Source organism: Aquarana catesbeiana, linkage group LG01, assembly GCF_042186555.1.
Source record: "Aquarana catesbeiana isolate 2022-GZ linkage group LG01, ASM4218655v1, whole genome shotgun sequence".
Classification (NCBI taxonomy): Eukaryota; Metazoa; Chordata; class Amphibia; order Anura; family Ranidae; genus Aquarana; species Aquarana catesbeiana.
Window position 1 is genome coordinate 138,252,613 of NC_133324.1, and position 20,038 is coordinate 138,272,650.

Sequence of the window (20,038 nt, forward strand, 5' to 3'; positions counted from 1 at the left end):
GACCTCTGTCATTGCCAAAAAAGGATATATAACAAAGTATTAATATGAACTTTTGATTTAGGCAAAATACTTATTTTCCACCATAATTTGCAAATAAATTCTTCCCAAATCAGACAATGTGATTGTCTGGATTTGTTTCCACATTTTGTCTCTCATAGTTGAGGTATACCTATAATGACAATTACAGGCCTCTCTCATCTTTTTAAGTGGGAGAACTTCCACAATTGGTGGCTGACTAAATACTTTTTTGCCCCACTGTATCTCTTCTGTCTGCCACTCCCAGAGTGGACCAGACACCATGATCCCTAACCATATAGTTGGCTATTTATATTCACCACTGCATAGAGATATCTAAGAACAAATTGCCTCTTTCTTCAAACCCCACATATTAACCAAATTATACAGCACATTTTTTTTTTTTTAAGGTTCTTAACCAATTAATCGAAACAATAATCGGACAACTAATCGATCACGAAAACAATCGTCAGTTGCAGCCCTAATTCACACACATCAAGATCATTCAGTGTGACCTAGGCTCCGTTTCCACTAATGCAATTTGCCATGCGACTTTGGACACAAAATCACATTACAAGTTGCAGTCCATTGATTTTAATAGCACCAGTCCCAATCTATGGGTCTCAAAGCTGCAGCTACTATGAAAAGGTACCTGCACCACTCTGATGTGACTCTGGATGCGACTCCGACGCAGAGTGTAGTCTCTGTGTTTTATGGTGCGAATATACGATAGGCTCCACACCCCGCCACCGCTAGCACCGCCCCCCCACCACCAACGGCACCGTTCCCCACCGTCACCGTTAAGAGAGAGGGACAGACATCCATACCCCCCCCCCCCCGTGGGCACCAGGCGATCTCTGGGCTTGACACTGTTCCTGAGACAGAAGACTGCTCTGTTTTCTGTCAGGTAGATGAGATAAAATCAGGTCAGTCTGCATTCATGGCAATGATCACTCTGCATTCATGGCAATGGTCACTCTGCATTTATGGAAATGATCACTCTGCATTTATGGCAATGGTCACTCTGCATTTATGGTAATGGTCAGTCTGCATGTCACTCTGCATTTATGGCAATGGTCAGTCTGCATTTATGGTAATGGTCAGTCTGCGTTTATAGCAATGGTCAGGCTGCGTTTATGGCAATGGTCAGGCTGCGTTTATGGCACTGGTCAGGCTGCGTTTATGGCACTGGTCAGTCTGCATTTCATGGGCACTAGAAAATATTTTAGTACACCATTTGGTTCAGAATATTTTTTTTCTTGTTTTCCTGCTCTAAAACCTAAGTGCATCTAATGGTCAGGTGCGTCTTATGGAGCAAAAAATACAATAAGTGATTAAAACCTTTTATGTATATGAATCAACCCATGAAAAGAACGAATGATACCTGTGCGAAAAGGATAACAATCTAATTTATTTAAACTTACTATTGTACAGAAAAGAAACTTGTATTAATCCGAGGTTAGCAACTATAACATAAATGATACAACCTTAAAACAACGATGTTACCAATGATACAAAATATTGTTATAATGGTCATACACATGCTATCAAGAGATTAATAATATATTAAGGCAATGCTATCAAGAGATTAATAATATATTAAGGTTAAGAAAAAGTTAGGAGAAAGTAAAGAGAAATAAGAGAATACATTACACAGACATTCTTACGTGTGGCCATGGTGTGTCCAGACCATGAGGTTAAGAGAGCGGGGTAGCTCTCTTGACTGCTTTATACCCACCCCCATGCCCCTACTCCAGGTTCCGACCCCCCTGGGACCTCGGCTTTGGTCCAGAGTTGCTCACATAAGCATTAGCTCTCTGTACCATGTTTTTAGTTGCTAGGTAAGATCCTATCATCAAAAGACCCCTAACCAAGTGGTGACACAAAGTCTACTTAGGCTCTTTACAAAACAAAAGGATACCAGTAATTCAATTTACACCTGAAGACATTCAATAGTTCCCATGAGACAGGAAAAAAATAAGTCCTGTAATGATGAGTAGGGATGAGCCGAACACCCCCCTGTTCGGTTCGCACCAGAACATGCGAACAGGAAAAAAGTTCGCTCGAACACGCGAACACCGTTAAAGTCTATGGGACACGAACATGAATAATCAAAAGTGCTAATGTTAAAGGCTTATATGCAAGTTATTGTCATAAAAAGTGTTTGGGGACCCGGGTCCTGCCCCAGGGGACATGGATCAATGCAAAAAAAAGTTTTAAAAACGGCCGTTTATTCAGGAGCAGTGATTTTAATAATGCTTAAAGTCAAACAATAAAAGTGTAATATCCCTTTAAATTTCGTACCTGGGGGGTGTCTATAGTATGCCTGTAAAGGGGCGCATGTTTCCCATGTTTAGAACAGTCTGACAGCAAAATGACATTTTGAAGGAAAAAACCCATTTAAAACTACCCGCGGCTATTGCATTGCCAACAATACACATAGAAGTTCATTGATAAAAACGGCATGGGAATTCCCCACAGGGAAACCCCGAACCAAAATAAAAAAAAAAAAATGACGTGGGAGTCCCCCTAAATTCCATACCAGACCCTTCAGGTCTGGTATGGATTTTAAGGGAAACCCCGCGCCAAAAAAAAAAAAAAAAAAAAACGGCGTGTGGTCCCCCCAAAAATCCATACCAGACCCTTATCCGAGCATGCAACCTGGCAGGCCGCAGGAAAAGAGGGGGGACGAGAGTGCGGCCCCCCCTCCTGAACCGTACCAGGCCACATGCCCTCAACATTGGGAGGGTGCTTTGGGGTAGCCCCCCAAAACACCTTGTCCCCATGTTGATGAGGACATGGGCCTCATCCCCACAACCCTGGCCGGTGGTTGTGGGGGTCTGCGGGCGGGGGGCTTATCGGAATCTGGAAGCCCCCTTTAACAAGGGGACCCCCAGATCCCGGCCCCCCCCTGTGTGAAATGGTAAGGGGGTACTTACCCCTACCATTTCACTAAAAAACTGTCAAAAATGTTAAAAATGACAAGAGACAGTTTTTGACAATTCCTTTATTTAAATGCTTCTTCTTTCTTCTATCTTCCTTCATCTTCTTCTTCTGGTTCTTCTGGCTCTTCTGGTTCTTCCTCCGGCGTTCTCGTCCAGCATCTCCTCCGCGGCGTCTTCTATCTTCTTCTCCTCAGGCCGCTCCGCACCCATGGCATTGGGGAGGCTCCCCCTCTTCTCTTCATCTTCTTCTTCACCCTCTTCTCTTCTTCCTTCTTCTCTTCTTCATTTTCTTCTCTGGGCTGCTCCGCACCCATGCTGGCATGGAGGGAGGCTCCCGCTGTGTGACGGTGTCTCCTCGTCTGACGGTTCTTAAATAATGGGGGGCGGGGCCACCCGGTGACCCCGCCCCCCTCTGATGCACGGTGACTTGACGGGACTTCCCTGTGACGTCACGGGGAATGCCACAGGGAAGTCCCATCATGTCCCGTGCGTCAGAGGGGGCGGGGTCACCGGGTGGCCCCACCCCCCGTTTTTTAAGAACCGTCAGACAAGGAGACGCCGTCACACAGCGGGAGCCTCCCTCGATGCCAGCATGGATGCGGAGCGGCCCGGAGAAGAAAATGAAGAAGAGAAGAAGAGAAGAAGGAAGAAGAGAAGAGGATGAAGAAGAAGATGAAGAGAAGAGCGGGAGCCTCCCCCCATGCCATGGGTGCGGAGCGGCCCGAGGAGAAGAAGATAGAAGACACCGCGGAGGAGATGCTGGACGAGAACGCCGGAGGAAGAACCAGAAGAGCCAGAAGAACCAGAAGAAGATGAAGGAAGATAGAAGAAAGAAGAAGCATTTAAATAAAGGAATTGTCAAAAACTGTCTCTTGTCATTTTTAACATTTTTGACAGTTTTTTAGTGAAATGGTAGGGGTAAGTACCCCCTTACCATTTCACACAGGGGGGTGCCGGGATCTGGGGGTCCCCTTGTTAAAGGGGGCTTCCAGATTCCGATAAGCCCCCCGCCCGCAGACCCCCACAACCACCGGCCAGGGTTGTGGGGATGAGGCCCTTGTCCTCATCAACATGGGGACAAGGTGTTTTGGGGGGCTACCCCAAAGCACCCTCCCAATGTTGAGGGCATGTGGCCTGGTACGGTTTAGGAGGGGGGGGCGCACTCTCGTCCCCCCTCTTTTCCTGTGGCCTGCCAGGTTGCGTGCTCGGATAAGGGTCTGGTATGGATTCTTGGGGGGACCCCACGACGTTTTTTTTTTTTTTTTGGCGCGGGGTTCCCCATAAAATCCATACCAGACCTGAAGGGTCTGGTATGGAATTTAGGGGGACTCCCACGTCATTTTTTTTTTTAATTTTGGTTCAGGGTTTCCTTGTGGGGAATTCCCATGCCGTTTTTATCAATGAACTTCTATGTGTATTGTTGGCAATGCAATAGCCGCGGGTAGTTTTAAATGGGTTTTTTCCTTCCAAATGTCATTTTGCTGTCAGACTGTTCTAAACACGGGAAACATGCGCCCCTTTACAGGCATACTATAGACACCCCCCAGGTACTAAATTTAAAGGGATATTACACTTTTATTGTTTGACTTTAAGCATTATTAAAATCACTGCTCCTGAAAAAACGTCCGTTTTTAAAACTTTTTTTTGCATTGATCCATGTCCCCTGGGTCAGGACCCGGGTCCCCAAACACTTTTTATGACAATAACTTGCATATAAGCCTTTAAAATTAGCACTTTTGATTTCTCCCATAGACTTTTAAAGGGTGTTCTGTGGCATTCGAATTTGCCGCAAACACCCCAAATTGTTCGCTGTTCGGCGAACTTGCGAACAGCTAATGTTCGAGTCGAACATAAGTTCGACTCGAACTCGAAGCTCATCCCTAATGATGAGCCCATATCTCATCAGGATATCACAAATTATATAAAGTCCTGTAAAAACATATACATATATATATATATATATATATATATATATATATATATATATATATATATTCGATGGAGCATGGTAATTTAAGTAGAGAATCCTTGCAATGGTTCCCTTGAAGATCCTTGTTATAAATATGAAATTCAAAAATCTCCACCACATAACATGACAAAATGTGGAACATTTCAAGGGGTATGAATACGTTTTCAAGGTACTGTACACAATTTTCTCCTTTACTACAGTCTAATTTCATTCTATTTTATTGTTTTTAGAATAAAATATGGTGTGTTGTCTCAAGGATTCTAAAGTGCTGCTGGAACTATTAGGCTAAGGCCTCTTTCACACTGGGGCGGGGGCGGCGGTGGCGGTAAAGTGCCGGTATTGTTACCGGCGCTTTACCGTCGGTATTCGGCCACTAGCGGGCCAGTTTTACCCCCCGCTAGTGGCCGAGAAAGGGTTAAAAACCACCGCAAAGAGCCTCTGCAGATATAGCCGTGGTGCCCCATTGATTTCAATGGGCAGGAGCGGTATATACCGCTCCTTCACCGCTCCGAAGATGCTGCTAGCAGGATTTTTTTTCCCGTCCTGCTAGTGCACCACTCCAGTATGAAAGCCCTCGGGGCTTTCACACTGGAGAGACAGCAGCGGCTGTTTCGGGTCGGTTTGCAGGTGATATTATTAGCGCAATAGCACCTGCAAACCGCCCCAGTGTGAAAGGGGCCTTAGTTATATGAATAAGCGCTACACATAGTTTGAAATGTGTTACTGGGTCTTCCTTTGTCCCACTGTTTTTAGAGATTTTAGAGATTTTATATGTTTATTTGGATTTGAAAAGTGCAGCCATCTAGAATTGCTTTGTTTTACCTGCCCATAGTGTTATTTTGTGGTACAGATTTAGTTTTAGATGCATTTTAAAAGTGTTAGAAAACAATTTCTGAAGCTATTCAAATGCCTGGGATGGGAGAGGAGCAAAACAAGGAAAGAGCCTTGCCGTAGCATTCCATAAATATATGTCAAATGCCTTAGGAGTGTTCAAAGCACATATGAAGTGCCTTTCTATTGATTTGAAGGGAGGTGTTTGGCAAGCTGTGATGCCTGCTAAACATTTCAGGCAATATCAAAATTAATGCAAAACAAAATAAATGCTCTGTAGGTACTAGACCAAAGAGGTTCCCCAGCACACTCAAGCTAACCAGAAAAAAAAACCTAAAAACTAATCTCCTTCAACAACTGTGGATAAAAACAGAGGTTTTATTTCCATTCATTTGCAAATACATGTATAAGCTGCTCTGTCTCGTCAAGACACCTCTAATTAGGTCATTTGCTCTATATGTAAAGAAAAGGCAAGCATTTTCTGAAGTTGTGATTCACTAGGTTTACGCATACACAGGGATACCACATGAAATGGGTACTGTGTACCTGAGAAAACATCTAACGACTCTGATGAACTGAAACTATGTAATATGGAGGGAGTGATACAGGTGGTGTCAGTACACCATATACATGCATAACCCTGTGCAACCAAAAGGACAATTTTGTCAGACAAAAGTCAGAACTATCTGATCCTTCTGCCTCAGCTGCCACTCAGGGATCATTTCTAAAAGCCAGGGTTGCTGCCCCCGAAAGCCTGCCAATACTGCCAGTCAGTAATGAATTACAGGTAGTACCCGAGTTACATACATCCAACCTACATACGACCCCTACTTACAAATGGAGGGAGACAACAGGAAGTGAGAGGAAATCTACCCCTAGGAAACTCACTCCTGTAAGAGTTATCATGAGAAAAAGGTGCCTCCACTGAAGCTTTATCACCAATCCTCGTTTCCACGACAACCCATATTTTTCAAAAAAAATGGTCAGAGGGACAGAAAGTGAGGTGAAATCTTCTTAACAGGGGCACAGACATCAAAACAAACACACAGGGGTGTTAACCCCCTCCCTATGCAATCCAAAAAACGTAAAAATTATTTCTTTGGCTGAAGTTGCACTTAAAAAATGTACCTGTTCCAACTTACATACAAATTCTACTTAAGAACAAAACTATAGACCCTATCTTGTTTGTAACCCAGGGACTGCTCGTATATCTTTTCAATTTGGTTGGAAGACATGAAAAAAAAAAAGGGATGTGTTGTGTTAATGCTCTCACTTCAGATTGATGTTGGATCTTCATCTTCAAACTGCAGAAGTTTATGCATCAAATTGTTCCACAAACGGATAACAATATTATGTGCCAGGTGGAAATATACAGTAATTGAATCTCCCAACACAGTAGATCAACACCTGAGCAGAAATCTTTTGATATTGAAGTCAGGAGCCTATACACAGCATGGGTATTTGTGCATCTAAAATAACTTTTCTTTGTAGATAATATGCATTGTATGACCAGCTTTAACTAGTTCCTCCCTGGCCTATTACGGCCGGGCAGGACTTATGTCGTTCCAGGTGGACGTCATATGACCTCCTCCCAGAACGTGTCGCTCTGTGGGTGTGATAGCAGATCACATGACAATTGTAAACAATGGATGGCTTCCTTTCATGCCATTCTTTGTATACAATTGTGATCACACGGTACAGACAGGGCCAATCACGGCCCATCTGTACCATGTGATTAGATGTGGCCAATTACAACTAATCACAACAATACCCACTTTAGGAATCAGTTTCATTCAGTAAAAATGGTTGCATATACCAATAAAATTCATTGATATAAGCAAGCATTATATGTGTAAAAAAAAAAAACAGGAAATCCTGATAATTTCCTCAGAGTAGTACAGTGTTCTATGGTAACACTGTATTGCTCTGGTCACAGTGTGTTAAAAAAAATTGTAAAAAAAAAAGTAATAAAAAAAATATATATACAAATTGAAAAAAATATTAGTATTTATTTACTTTTTTTTACATACTGTTACCAGCTAGTGTCCCTGATCATCATCACACTCGTTATATGATAATGCTGTATTGCACTGGAAAAGTATGTAAAAAAAAAAAAACTGAAAAAGACAATTTTTTAAAAATGCCTTCATTTTCCAAAATATTGTGAAAATTAAAAAAAATGTGCCATGCCTCTTACTAAATACTAGGGATGAGCCGAACACCCCCCGGTTCGGTTCGCACCAGAACCTGCGAACGGACCGAAAGTTTGCACGAACGTTAGAACCCCATTGACGTCTATGGGACTCGAACATTCGAAATCAAAAGTGCTCATTTTAAAGGCTAATTTGCATGGTATTGTCCTAAAAAGGGTTTGGGGCCCGGGTCCTACCCCAGGGGACATGTATCAATGCAAAAAAAACTTTTAAAAACGGCCGTTTTTTCGGGAGCAGTGATTTTAATGATGCTTAAAGTAAAAAAAAAAGTGAAATATTCCTTTAACCACTTAAGGACCGCCTAACGCCGATTTACGTCGGCAAAGCGGCACGGGCAGGCAAAATCACGTACATGTACGTGATTTGCCTTCCGCGGGTGGGGGGTCCGATCGGACCCCCCCCCCGCCGCCCGAGGCGGTCCCGTTCTGTTCCCCGGCGATCCGAGATGAGGGGGAGGCCATCCGTTCGTGGCCCCCCCCTCGCGATCGCCGCCGGCCAATGGGAACACTCCTTTGCTGCTGTATGCTAAACAGCAGCAAAGGAAATGATGTCATCTCCCCTCAGCTCGGTATTCCGTTCCAGCGCCGAGGGGAGAAGACATCAATGTAAGTGCACAACACACTACACACACAGTAGAACATGCCAGGCATACAAAACACCCCGATCCCCCCCCGATCACCCCCCGATCCCCCCCCAATCACCCCCCCCCTGTCACAAACTGACACCAGCAGGTTTTTTTTTTTTTTTTTTTTTTTCTGATTACTGCATAGTGTCAGTTTGTGACAGTTACAGTGTTGGGACAGTTAGTATTACCCCCCTTTAGGTCTAGGATACCCCCCTAACCCCCCCTAATAAAGTTTTAACCCCTTGATCACCCCCTGTCACCAGTGTTGCTAAGCGATCATTTTTCTGATCGCTGTATTAGTGTCGCTGGTGACGCTAGTTAGGGACGTAAATATTTAGGTTCGCCGTCAGCGTTTTATAGTGTCAGGGACCCCCATATACTATCTAATAAATGTTTTAACCCCTTGATTGCCCCCTAGTTAACCCTTTCACCACTGATCACCGTATAAACGTTACGGTTGACGCTGGTTAGTTTGTTTATTTTTTATAGTGTCAGGGCACCCGCCGTTTATTACCGAATAAAGGTTTAGCCCCCTGATCGCCCGGCGGTGATATGCGTCGCCCCAGGCAGTGTCAGATTAGCGCCAGTACCGCTAACACCCACGCACGCAGCATACGCCTCCCTTAGTGGTATAGTATCTGATCAGATCAATATCTGATCCGATCAGATCTATACTAGTGTCCCCAGCAGTTTAGGGTTCCCAAAAACGCAGTGTTAGCGGGATCAGCCCAGATACCCGCTAGCACCTGCGTTTTGCCCCTCCGCCCGGCCCACCCAAGTGCAGTATCGATCGATCACTGTCACTTACAAAACACTAAACGCATAACTGCAGCGTTCGCAGAGTCAGGCCTGATCCCTGCGATCGCTAACAGTTTTTTTGGTAGCATTTTGGTGAACTGGCAAGCAAGCACCAGGCAGCGTCAGGTTAGCGCCAGTAGCGCTAACACCCACGCACGCACCGTACACCTCCCTTAGTGGTATAGTATCTGAACGGATCAATATCTGATCCGATCAGATCTATACTAGCGTCACCAGCAGTTTAGGGTTCCCAAAAACGCAGTGTTAGCGGGATCAGCCCAGATACCTGCTAGCACCTGCGTTTTGCCCCTCCGCCCGGCCCGGCCCACCCAAGTGCAGTATCGATCGATCACTGTCCCTTACAAAACACTAAACGCATAACTGCAGCGTTCGCAGAGTCAGGCCTGATCCCTGCGATCGCTAACAGTTTTTTTGGTGGCGTTTTGGTGAACTGGCAAGCACCAGCCCCAGGCAGCATCAGGTTAGCGCCAGTACCGCTAACACCCACGCACGCAGCATACACCTCCCTTAGTGGTATAGTATCTGAACGGATCAATATCTGATCTGATCAGATCTATACTAGCGTCCCCAGCAGTTTAGGGTTCCCAAAAACGCAGTGTTAGCGGGATCAGCCCAGATACCTGCTAGCACCTGTGTTTTGCCCCTCCGCCCGGCCCAGCCCAGCCCACCCAAGTGCAGTATCGATCGATCACTGACACTTACAAAACACTAAACGCATAACTGCAGCGTTCGCAGAGTCAGGCCTGATCCCTGCGATCGCTAACAGTTTTTTTGGTAGCGTTTTGGTGAACTGGCAAGCACCAGCGGCCTAGTACACCCCGGTCGTAGTCAAACCAGCACTGCAGTAACACTTGGTGACGTGGCGAGTCCCATAAGTGCAGTTCAAGCTGGTGAGGTGGCAAGCACAAGTAGTGTCCCGCTGCCACCAAGAAGAGGACAAACAGGCCCGTCGTGCCCATAGTGCCCTTCCTGCTGCATTCGCCAATCTTAATTGGGAACCCACCACTTCTGCAGCACCCGTACTTCCCCCATTCACATCCCCAACCAAATGCAGTCGGCTGCATGAGAGGCATTTTCTTTATGTCCTCCCGAGTACCCCTACCCAACAAACCCCCAAAAAAGATGTTGTGTCTGCAGCAAGCGCGGATATAGGCGTGACACCCGCTATTATTGTCCCTCCTGTCCTGACAATCCTGGTCTTTGCATTGGTGAATGTTTTGAACGCTACCATTCACTAGTTGAGTATTAGCGTAGGGTACAGCATTGCACAGACTAGGACACACTTTCACAGGGTCTCCCAAGATGCCATCGCATTTTGAGAGACCCGAACCTGGAACCGGTTACAGTTACAAAAGTTAGTTACAAAAAAAGTGTAAAAAAAAAAATATATATATAAAATAAAAAAAAATAGTTGTCGTTTTATTGTTCTCTCTCTCTCTCTATTCTCTCTCTATTGTTCTGCTCTTTTTTACTGTATTCTATTCTGCAATGTTTTATTGTTATTATGTTTTATCATGTTTGCTTTTTCAGGTATGCAATTTTTTATACTTTACCGTTTACTGTGCTTTATTGTTAACCATTTTTTTGTCTTCAGGTACGCCATTCACGACTTTGAGTGGTTATACCAGAATGATGCCTGCAGGTTTAGGTATCATCTTGGTATCATTCTTTTCAGCCAGCGGTCGGCTTTCATGTAAAAGCAATCCTAGCGGCTAATTAGCCTCTAGACTGCTTTTACAAGCCGTGGGAGGGAATGCCCCCCCCCCCCCACCGTCTTCCGTGTTTTTCTCTGGCTCTCCTGTCTCAACAGGGAACCTGAGAATGCAGCCGGTGATTCAGCCAGCTGACCATAGAGCTGATCAGAGACCAGAGTGGCTCCAAACATCTCTATGGCCTAAGAAACCGGAAGCTACGAGCATTTTATGACTTAGATTTCGCCGGATGTAAATAGCGCCATTGGGAAATTGGGGAAGCATTTTATCATACCGATCTTGGTGTGGTCAGATGCTTTGAGGGCAGAGGAGAGATCTAGGGTCTAATAGACCCCAATTTTTTCAAAAAAGAGTACCTGTCACTACCTATTGCTATCATAGGGGATATTTACATTCCCCGAGATAACAATAAAAATGATTAAAAAAAAAAAATATGAAAGGAACAGTTTAAAAATAAGATAAAAAAAGCAGAAAAATAATAAAGAAAAAAAAAAAAAAAACACCCCTGTCGCCCCCTGCTCTCGCGCTAAGGCGAACGCAATCGGCGGTCTGTCGTCAAACGTAAACAGCAATTGCACCATGCATGTGAGGTATCACCGCGAAGGTCAGATCGAGGGCAGTAATTTTTGCAGTAGACCTCCTCTGTAGATCTAAAGTGGTAACCTGTAAAGGCTTTTAAAGGCTTTTAAAAATGTATTTATTTTGTTGCCACTGCACGTTTGTGCGCAATTTTAAAGCATGTCATGTTTGGTATCCATGTACTCGGCCTAAGATCATCTTTTTTATTTCATCAAACATTTGGGCAATATAGTGTGTTTTAGTGCATTAAAATTTAAAAAAGTGTGTTTTTTCCCCAAAAAATGCGTTTGAAAAATCGCTGCGCAAATACTGTGTGAAAAAAAAAAATGAAACACCCACCATTTTAATCTGTAGGGCATTTGCTTGAAAAAAATATATAATGTTTGGGGGTTCAAAGTAATTTTTTTGCAAAAAAAAAATAACTTTTTCATGTAAACAATAAGTGTCAGAAAGGGCTTTGTCTTCAAGTGGTTAGAAGAGTGAGTGATGTGTGACATAAGCTTCTAAATGTTGTGCATAAAATGCCAGGACAGTTCAAAACCCCCCCAAATGACCCCATTTTGGAAAGTAGACACCCCAAGCTATTTGCTGAGAGGCATGTCGAGTCCATGGAATATTTTATATTGCGACACAAGTTGCGGGAAAGAGACACATTTTTTTTTTTTTTTTTTTTTTTGCACAAAGTTGTCACTAAATGTTATATTGCTCAAACATGCCATGGAAATATGTGAAATTACACCCCAAAATACATTCTGCTGCTTCTCCTGAGTACGGGGATACCACATGTGTGAGACTTTTTGGGAGCCTAGCCGCGTACGGGGCTCCGAAAACCAATCACCGCCTTCAGGCTTTCTAAGGGCGTGAATTTTTGATTTCACTCTTCACTGCCTATCACAGTTTCGGAGGCCATGGAAAGCCCAGGTGGCACAAACCCCCCCCAAATGACCCCATTTTGGAAAGTAGACACCCCAAGCTATTTGCTGAGAGGTATAGTGAGTATTTTGCAGACCTCACTTTTTGTCACAAAGTTTTGAAAATTGAAAAAAGAAAAAAAAAAATGTTTTTTCTTGTCTTTCTTCATTTTCAAAAACAAATGAGAGCTGCAAAATACTCACCATGCCTCTCAGCAAATAGCTCGGGGTGTCTACTTTCCAAAATGGGGTCATTTGGGGGGGTTTTGTGCCACCTGGGCATTCCATGGCCTCCGAAACTGTGATAGGCAGTGAAGAGTGAAATCAAAAATTTTCACCCTTAGAAATCCTGAAGGCGGTGATTGGTTTTCGGGGTCCCGTACGCGGCTAGGCTCCCAAAAAGTCCCACACATGTGGTATCCCCATACTCAGGAGAAGCAGCTAAATGTATTTTGGGGTGCAATTCCACATATGCCCATGGTCTGTGTGAGCAATATATCATTTAGTGACAACTTTATGCAAAAAAAAAAAAAAAAAGTGTCACTTTCCCACAACTTGTGTCAAAATATAAAATATTCCATGGACTCAATATGCCTCTCAGCAAATAGCTTGGGGTGTCTACTTTCCAAAATGGGGTCATTTTGGGGGGTTTTGTGCCACCTGGGCATTCCATGGCCTCCGAAACTGTGATAGGTAGTGAGGAGTAAAATCAAAAATTTACACCCTTAGAAATCCTGAAGGTGGTGATTGGTTTTCGGGGCCCCGTACGCGGCTAGGCTCCCAAAAAGTCCCACACATGTGGTATCTCCATACTCAGGAGAAGCAGCTGAATGTATTTTGGGGTGCAATTCCACATAGGCCCATGGCCTGTGTGAGCAATATATCATTTAGTGACAACTTTTTGTAAATATTTTTTTTTTTTTTTTTTTGTCATTATTCAATCACTTGGGACAAAAAAAATAAATATTCAATGGGTTCAACATGCCTCTCAGCAATTTCCTTGGGGTGTCTACTTTCCAAAATGGGGTCACTTGGGGGGGTTTTGTACTGCCCTGCCATTTTAGCACCTCAAGAAATGACATAGGCAGTCATAAACTAAAAGCTGTGTAAATTACAGAAAATGTACCCTAGTTTGTAGACGCTATAACTTTTGCGTAAACCAATAAATATACGCTTATTGACATTTTTTTTACCAAAGACATGTGGCCGAATACATTTTGGCCTAAATGTATGACTAAAATTTAGTTTATTGGATTTTTTTTATAACAAAAAGTAGAAAATATCATTTTTTTTCAAAATTTTCGGTCTTTTTCCGTTTATAGCGCAAAAAATAAAAACCGCAGAGGTGATCAAATACCATCAAAAGAAAGCTCTATTTGTGGGAAGAAAAGGACGCAAATTTCGTTTGGGTACAGCATTGCATGACCGCGCAATTAGCAGTTAAAGCGACGCAGTGCCAAATTGGAAAAAGACCTCTGGTCCTTAGGCAGCATAATGGTCCGGGGCTCAAGTGGTTAAATATCGTACCTGAGGGGTGTCTATAGTATGCCTGTAAAGTGACGCGTGTTTCCCGTGTTTAGAACAGTCCCTGCACCAAATGTCATTTTTAAAGGAAAAAATCTCATTTAAAACTGCTTGCGGGTTTAATGTAATGTCGGGTCCTGGCAATATGGATGAAAATCAGTGAGACAAACGGCATGGGTACCCCCAGTCCATTACCAGGCCCTTTGGGTCTTGTATGGATATTAAGGGGAACCCCGCACCCAAATTAAAATAAGGAAAGGTGTGGGGCCACCAGGCCCTATATACTCTGAACAGCAGTATACAGGCTGTAGGTTTGTTGTTAAGTAGAATCTCTTTGTAATTTTGAACGGGTACATTTTTAACGTGTTTAGCTCCAGCCAAAAAATATTTTTTAAGCTTTTTGGAAAACATAGGGAAGGGTTATCACCCCTGTGACATTTGTTTTGCTGTCTTTCCTCCTCTTCAGAAGATTTCACCTCACTTTTTGTCCCAATGGATTGGAAAGCATCAGTGGAAAGGAGAAATGTTTTTCCCATATTAACTCTTACAGGAGAGAATTTCCCTTCCTAGGGGTATATTTATTCTCACTTCCTGTTGTCTCCTTCCGTTTGCAAGTAGGAGTCGTTTGTAAGTTAGTTGTTTGAAAGTAGGGTCCTGCCCTATATACTCAGCAGAAATTTGGGCCTTAGGTGTTGCTGTGGCCACAACACTGTAAGCCCTCACAGGGCTCTGCTGTGAAATATTAGATCAAGAATTGTAATTACATGCCCCTGTTGAACAGGAGCTGAAAAATTAGGCCTTAGGCACTGGTGCTGGTGCCACAACACTGCAACCCCTCACAGACACTCTAGTTGGAATGCAGAAACGAGCCCTGCTGCAAAGTATTGCATCAAAAATTGTAATTACACGCCCCTGTTAAACAAGGGCTGAAAAATTGGGCCTTAGGCACTGGTGCTGGTGCCACAACACTGCAACCCCTCACAGACACTCTAGTTGGAATGCAGAAACGAGCCCTGCTGCAAAGTATTACATCAAAAATCGTAATTACACGCCCCTGTTAAACAGGGGCTGAAAAATTGTGCCTTAGGCACTGGTGGTGGCACCCAGAACCAAAAATGTTCTTACAAGCTATCAGCGTGATGATTGAGGAGGAAGAGGATAATTACTCAGGGATAGTCACTCAGCATCAGCATAGGCAGTCTTTGAAGGGATCTGAGATGTCAAAAAAAATTATTCGGTTACATCAGCATCAGGTGCTTGGTAGCTGGTGGTGATCCAAGACTCATTCATTTTTATGAAGGTCAGTCGATCGACCGAGTCAGTGGACAGACGCACCCTGTGATCGGTTACCACGCCTCCAGCAGCACTGAATGTGCGTTCCGAAAGAACGCTGGATGTAGGACAGGCTAGTAGCTCAATTGCATACTGTGCAAGCTCTGGCCAGTGATCCATCCTCAAGACCCAGTAACCCAGAGGATTTTCGGTGGGAAAGGTGTCCAAGTCTGATCTTGCCCCTAGGTATTCCTGCACCATGTAAAACAGACGCTGGCGATGGTTGCTGGAACCGATCATACCTTGGGGCTGCGGACCAAAAAATTGTCTGAACGCATCGGTCAGACGGCCATCTTCTCCACCGCTCCTTCTTTGACTGACCGAAGCCTCAGCAACACGTTGTCCAGACCTTTCTGCAAGGCCTCCCGAAGATGTTTCATCCTCTGCTCCCTCTGCGATGGCAAGATAAGGTCCGCAACCTTACCCTTGTAACGTGGATCAAGGAGGGTTGCCAGCCAGTATTGGTCCTTCTCCTTGATACCACGAATACGAGGATCCTTACGCAGGCTTTGCAGGATCAGGGAGGCCATGCAGCGTAGGTTTGCTGAGGCATTCGGTCCGGAGTCCTCTGGGTCACTAAGGACGACATGGTCCGCAGCCACCTCCTCCCAGCCACGTACAAGTCCATGTGTTTCTTGGGACTGATCCCTTAAAGACTGCTGCTGATGCTGAGTGCCAGGCTCCACCTCCATACTGACACAATCTTCCTCCTCCTCCTCCTCCTCTTCCTCCTCGTCCTCTTCCTGTGTGATCGGCGGGCACGCAGGAACACTGTCTGGATAAAGGGGGCCTTGAGAGCTAAGGAAGTCCTCCTCTTCCTGCCTCTGTTCTGCCTCAAGTGCCCTGTCCATTATTCCACGCAGCGTGTGCTCCAACAGGTGGACAAGGGGGACAGTGTCACTGATGCATGCACTGTCACTGCTCACCATCCTCGTGGCCTCCTCAAATGGTGACAGGACAGTGCATGCATCCCTGATCATGGCCCACTGGCGTGGGGAAAAAAAAACAAGCTCCCCTGACCCTGTCCTGGTGCCATAGTCGCACAGGTACTCATTGATGGCCCTCTGCTGCGTGTGCAGCCGCTGCAGCATGGCCAACGTTGAGTTCCACCTGGTGGGCATGTCACAGATTAGGCGGTTCTTGGGCAGGTTAAACTCCTTTTGGAGGTCCGTCAGCCGAGCACTGGCATTATATGACCGGCGGAAATGCACACAGACTTTCCTGGCCTGCCTAAGGACATCCTGTAAGCCCGGGTACCTGCCCAAGAACCGCTGCACCACCAAGTTAAGGACGTGAGCCAAACAGGGCACATGGGTCATTTGTCCCTGTCGGAGGGCAGAGAGGAGGTTGGTGCCATTGTCGCAAACCACCATTCCTGCCTTAAGTTGGCGTGGCGTCAACCACCTCTGAACCTGCCCCTGCAGAGCTGACAGAACCTCTGCCCCAGTGTGGCTCCTGTCCCCCAAGCACACCAGCTCAAGCACCGCATGGCATCTTTTGGCCTGCGCACTTGCGTAGCCCCTTGAACGACTACGGAGCACCGCTGGTTCCGAGGAAGAGGCCATGGAGGAAGAAGAAGAGGAGGGGGTGGAGGAGAGAGGTGTGTCACAATCATTAGCATTTTGGAGGCGTGGTGGCGGAACAACCTCCAACACTACTGCACCTTGTCCTGCATCCTTCCCAGCTGCCAGCAGAGTCACCCAATGCGCCGTGAAACTTAGGTAACATCCCTGTCCATGCCTGCTGGACCATGAGTCAGCGGTAATATGCACCTTACCGCTGACCGCCCTGTCCAGCGAGGCATGGACATTGCCTTCCACATGCTGGTAGAGAGCCGGAATCGCCTTCCGTGAGAAAAAGTGGCGTTTGGGTACCTGCCACTGAGGAACCGCACATTCCACAAACTCACGGAAGGGGACAGAGTCTACCAACTGAAAAGGCAGCAGTTGAAGTGCTAGCAATTTTGCCAAGCTAGCATTCAACCGTTGGGCATGTGGATGGCTGGGAGCAAACTTCTTTCGGCGGTGCAGCAGCTGGGGCAGGGAAATTTGCCTGGTACAATCTGACGTCGGTGTACCAAAATCAGATTGCCCACAAGTACGTGGCTGTGACACACCTAATTCTACACCTTCATTCCTCTCAGTGCAGGTCTCAGAGAGGACTGAAGGTCTAGTGGGGTTGGAAATCTCAGCTGATGAGGAGCAGAGGTCCTCTTTGTTCTTTGGTGTGGGTCTTTTAGATACGCTTGCCAACGAACTGCATGGCAGGTCAACATATGTCTGGTCAAGCATGTGGTACCCAAGCGGGAGATGTTTTGGCCACGCGAGATACGCTTGAGACATATGTTGCAAATAGCAGCGGTGCGATCTGATGCACTCGTCTCAAAAAAGGCCCACACCAAAGAACTTTTTGAATAACGCGCAGAGACTGCAGCGCCCTGCACATGTGGAGCTTTGGGGTGTGATGCAGTGAATGTGCTGCCCTTAGGCTGGCCCCTGGAGGGCATCCTGCCTCGTTGGTGATGTGCCGCCTCCTCCTCCTCCTCCCCTCTCCTATCAGGCACCCATGTTGAGTCAGTGACCTCATCATCCCCTCCCTCCTCATCACTGGAGCAAACCTGGCAGTATGCTGCAGCAGGGGGAGCATGACTGCCAGATTGCTGTCCTTCTTGGGCACCCCCTCTGTCCGTGCTCGTGTTACTGCCTTCATCGAGCTCAGTATCATCATCAGAGCCTTCCAAACGCTGGGCATCCTCCTGGAGCATGTACCCAACACTGTGTTCAAACAGTTCGAGGGACTCCTCAGGAGGACATGGCGGGGCTAGGGAAGGAGTCACTGATGACATTGAGCCGAGGGAAGAGGCCGCTGCTTTGCCAGACAAAGTACCCTGGGCATGGGTGAGAGAGGATGAGGAGGATGAGGACGGCTTGGTCATCCACTCGACCAAGTCTTCTGCATGTTGCGGCTCAACATGGCCAGCTGCCGAAAAAAAGGCCAAGCGTGTCCCATGGCCACGTGCTGATGAGGATGCACCGTCTCCACGACCAGCACTAGACACAGAGCCTGCTTGCCCTCTCTTATTGGCTTGTGACTGTCTGCCTCTCCTTCTTGGCCTTCCAGACATACTAATGGCCTGTAGCTGCACTAAGCTGGGATATATATATATATATATATATATATATATATATATGTACTGATACTGCAGCTAGCAAAATCAACTGCCTGCCTGTAGTATGAGAACACCACCAACCTTCTACAGGTAGCTTTAGCTGAACACTGTGAGGTGGACGCACCCCACTAACTTGTAGGTTTAGCAGAACACTGTGAGCAGGACGCACTCCACTAACTGTAAATAGTCTAGCTGCCTGACTGTGGTACTAATAGGATCAAAAGAACACCAGCAATTTTCTTCAGGTAGCTGTATTTACTGTAACAAGACAAGCCTGCCTGTCAGTAAGAAGATAACAGAAACGGATCTAGCTGAACACTGTGAGCAGGACGCACCCCACTAGCTTGTAGGTTTAGCTGAACACTGTGAGGTGGACGCATCCCACTAACTTGTAGGTTTAGCTGAACACTGTGAGCAGGACGCACCCCACTAACTTGTAGGTTTAGCAGAACACTGTGAGCAGGACGCACTGCACTAACTGTAAATAGTCTAGCTGCCTGACTGTGGTACTAATAGGATCAAAAGAACATCAGTAATTTTCTTTAAAATACTGTAACAAGACAAGCCTGCCTGTCAGTAAGAAGATAACAGGAACGGATCTAGCTGAACACTGTGAGCAGGACACACCCCACCAGCTTGTAGGTTTAGCTGAACACTGTGAGGTGGACGCACCCCACTAACTTGTAGGTTTAGCTGAACACTGTGAGCAGGACACACCCCACTAACTTGTAGGTTTAGCAGAACACTGTGAGCAGGACGCACTGCACTAACTGTAAATAGTCTAGCTGCCTGACTGTGGTACTAATAGGATCAAAAGAACACCAGCAATTTTCTTTAAAATACTGTAACAAGACAAGCCTGCCTGTCAGTAAGAAGATAACAGGAACGGATCTAGCTGAACACTGTGAGCAGGACGCACCCCACTAGCTTGTAGGTTTAGCTGAACACTGTGAGGTGGACGCACCCCACTAACTTGTAGGTTTAGCTGAACACTGTGAGCAGGACGCACCCCACTAACTTGTAGGTTTAGCAGAACACTGTGAGCAGGACGCACTGCACTAACTGTAAATAGTCTAGCTGCCTGACTGTGGTACTAATAGGATCAAAAGAACACCAGCAATTTTCTTCAGGTAGCTGTATTTACTGTAACAAGACAAGCCTGCCTGTCAGTAAGAAGATAACAGAAACGGATCTAGCTGAACACTGTGAGCAGGATGCACCCCACTAGCTTGTAGGTTTAGCTGAACACTGTGAGGTGGACGCACCCCACTAACTTGTAGGTTTAGCTGAACACTGTGAGCAGGACGCACCCCACTAACTTGTAGGTTTAGCAGAACACTGTGAGCAAGACGCACTGCACTAACTGTAAATAGTCTAGCTGCCTGACTGTGGTA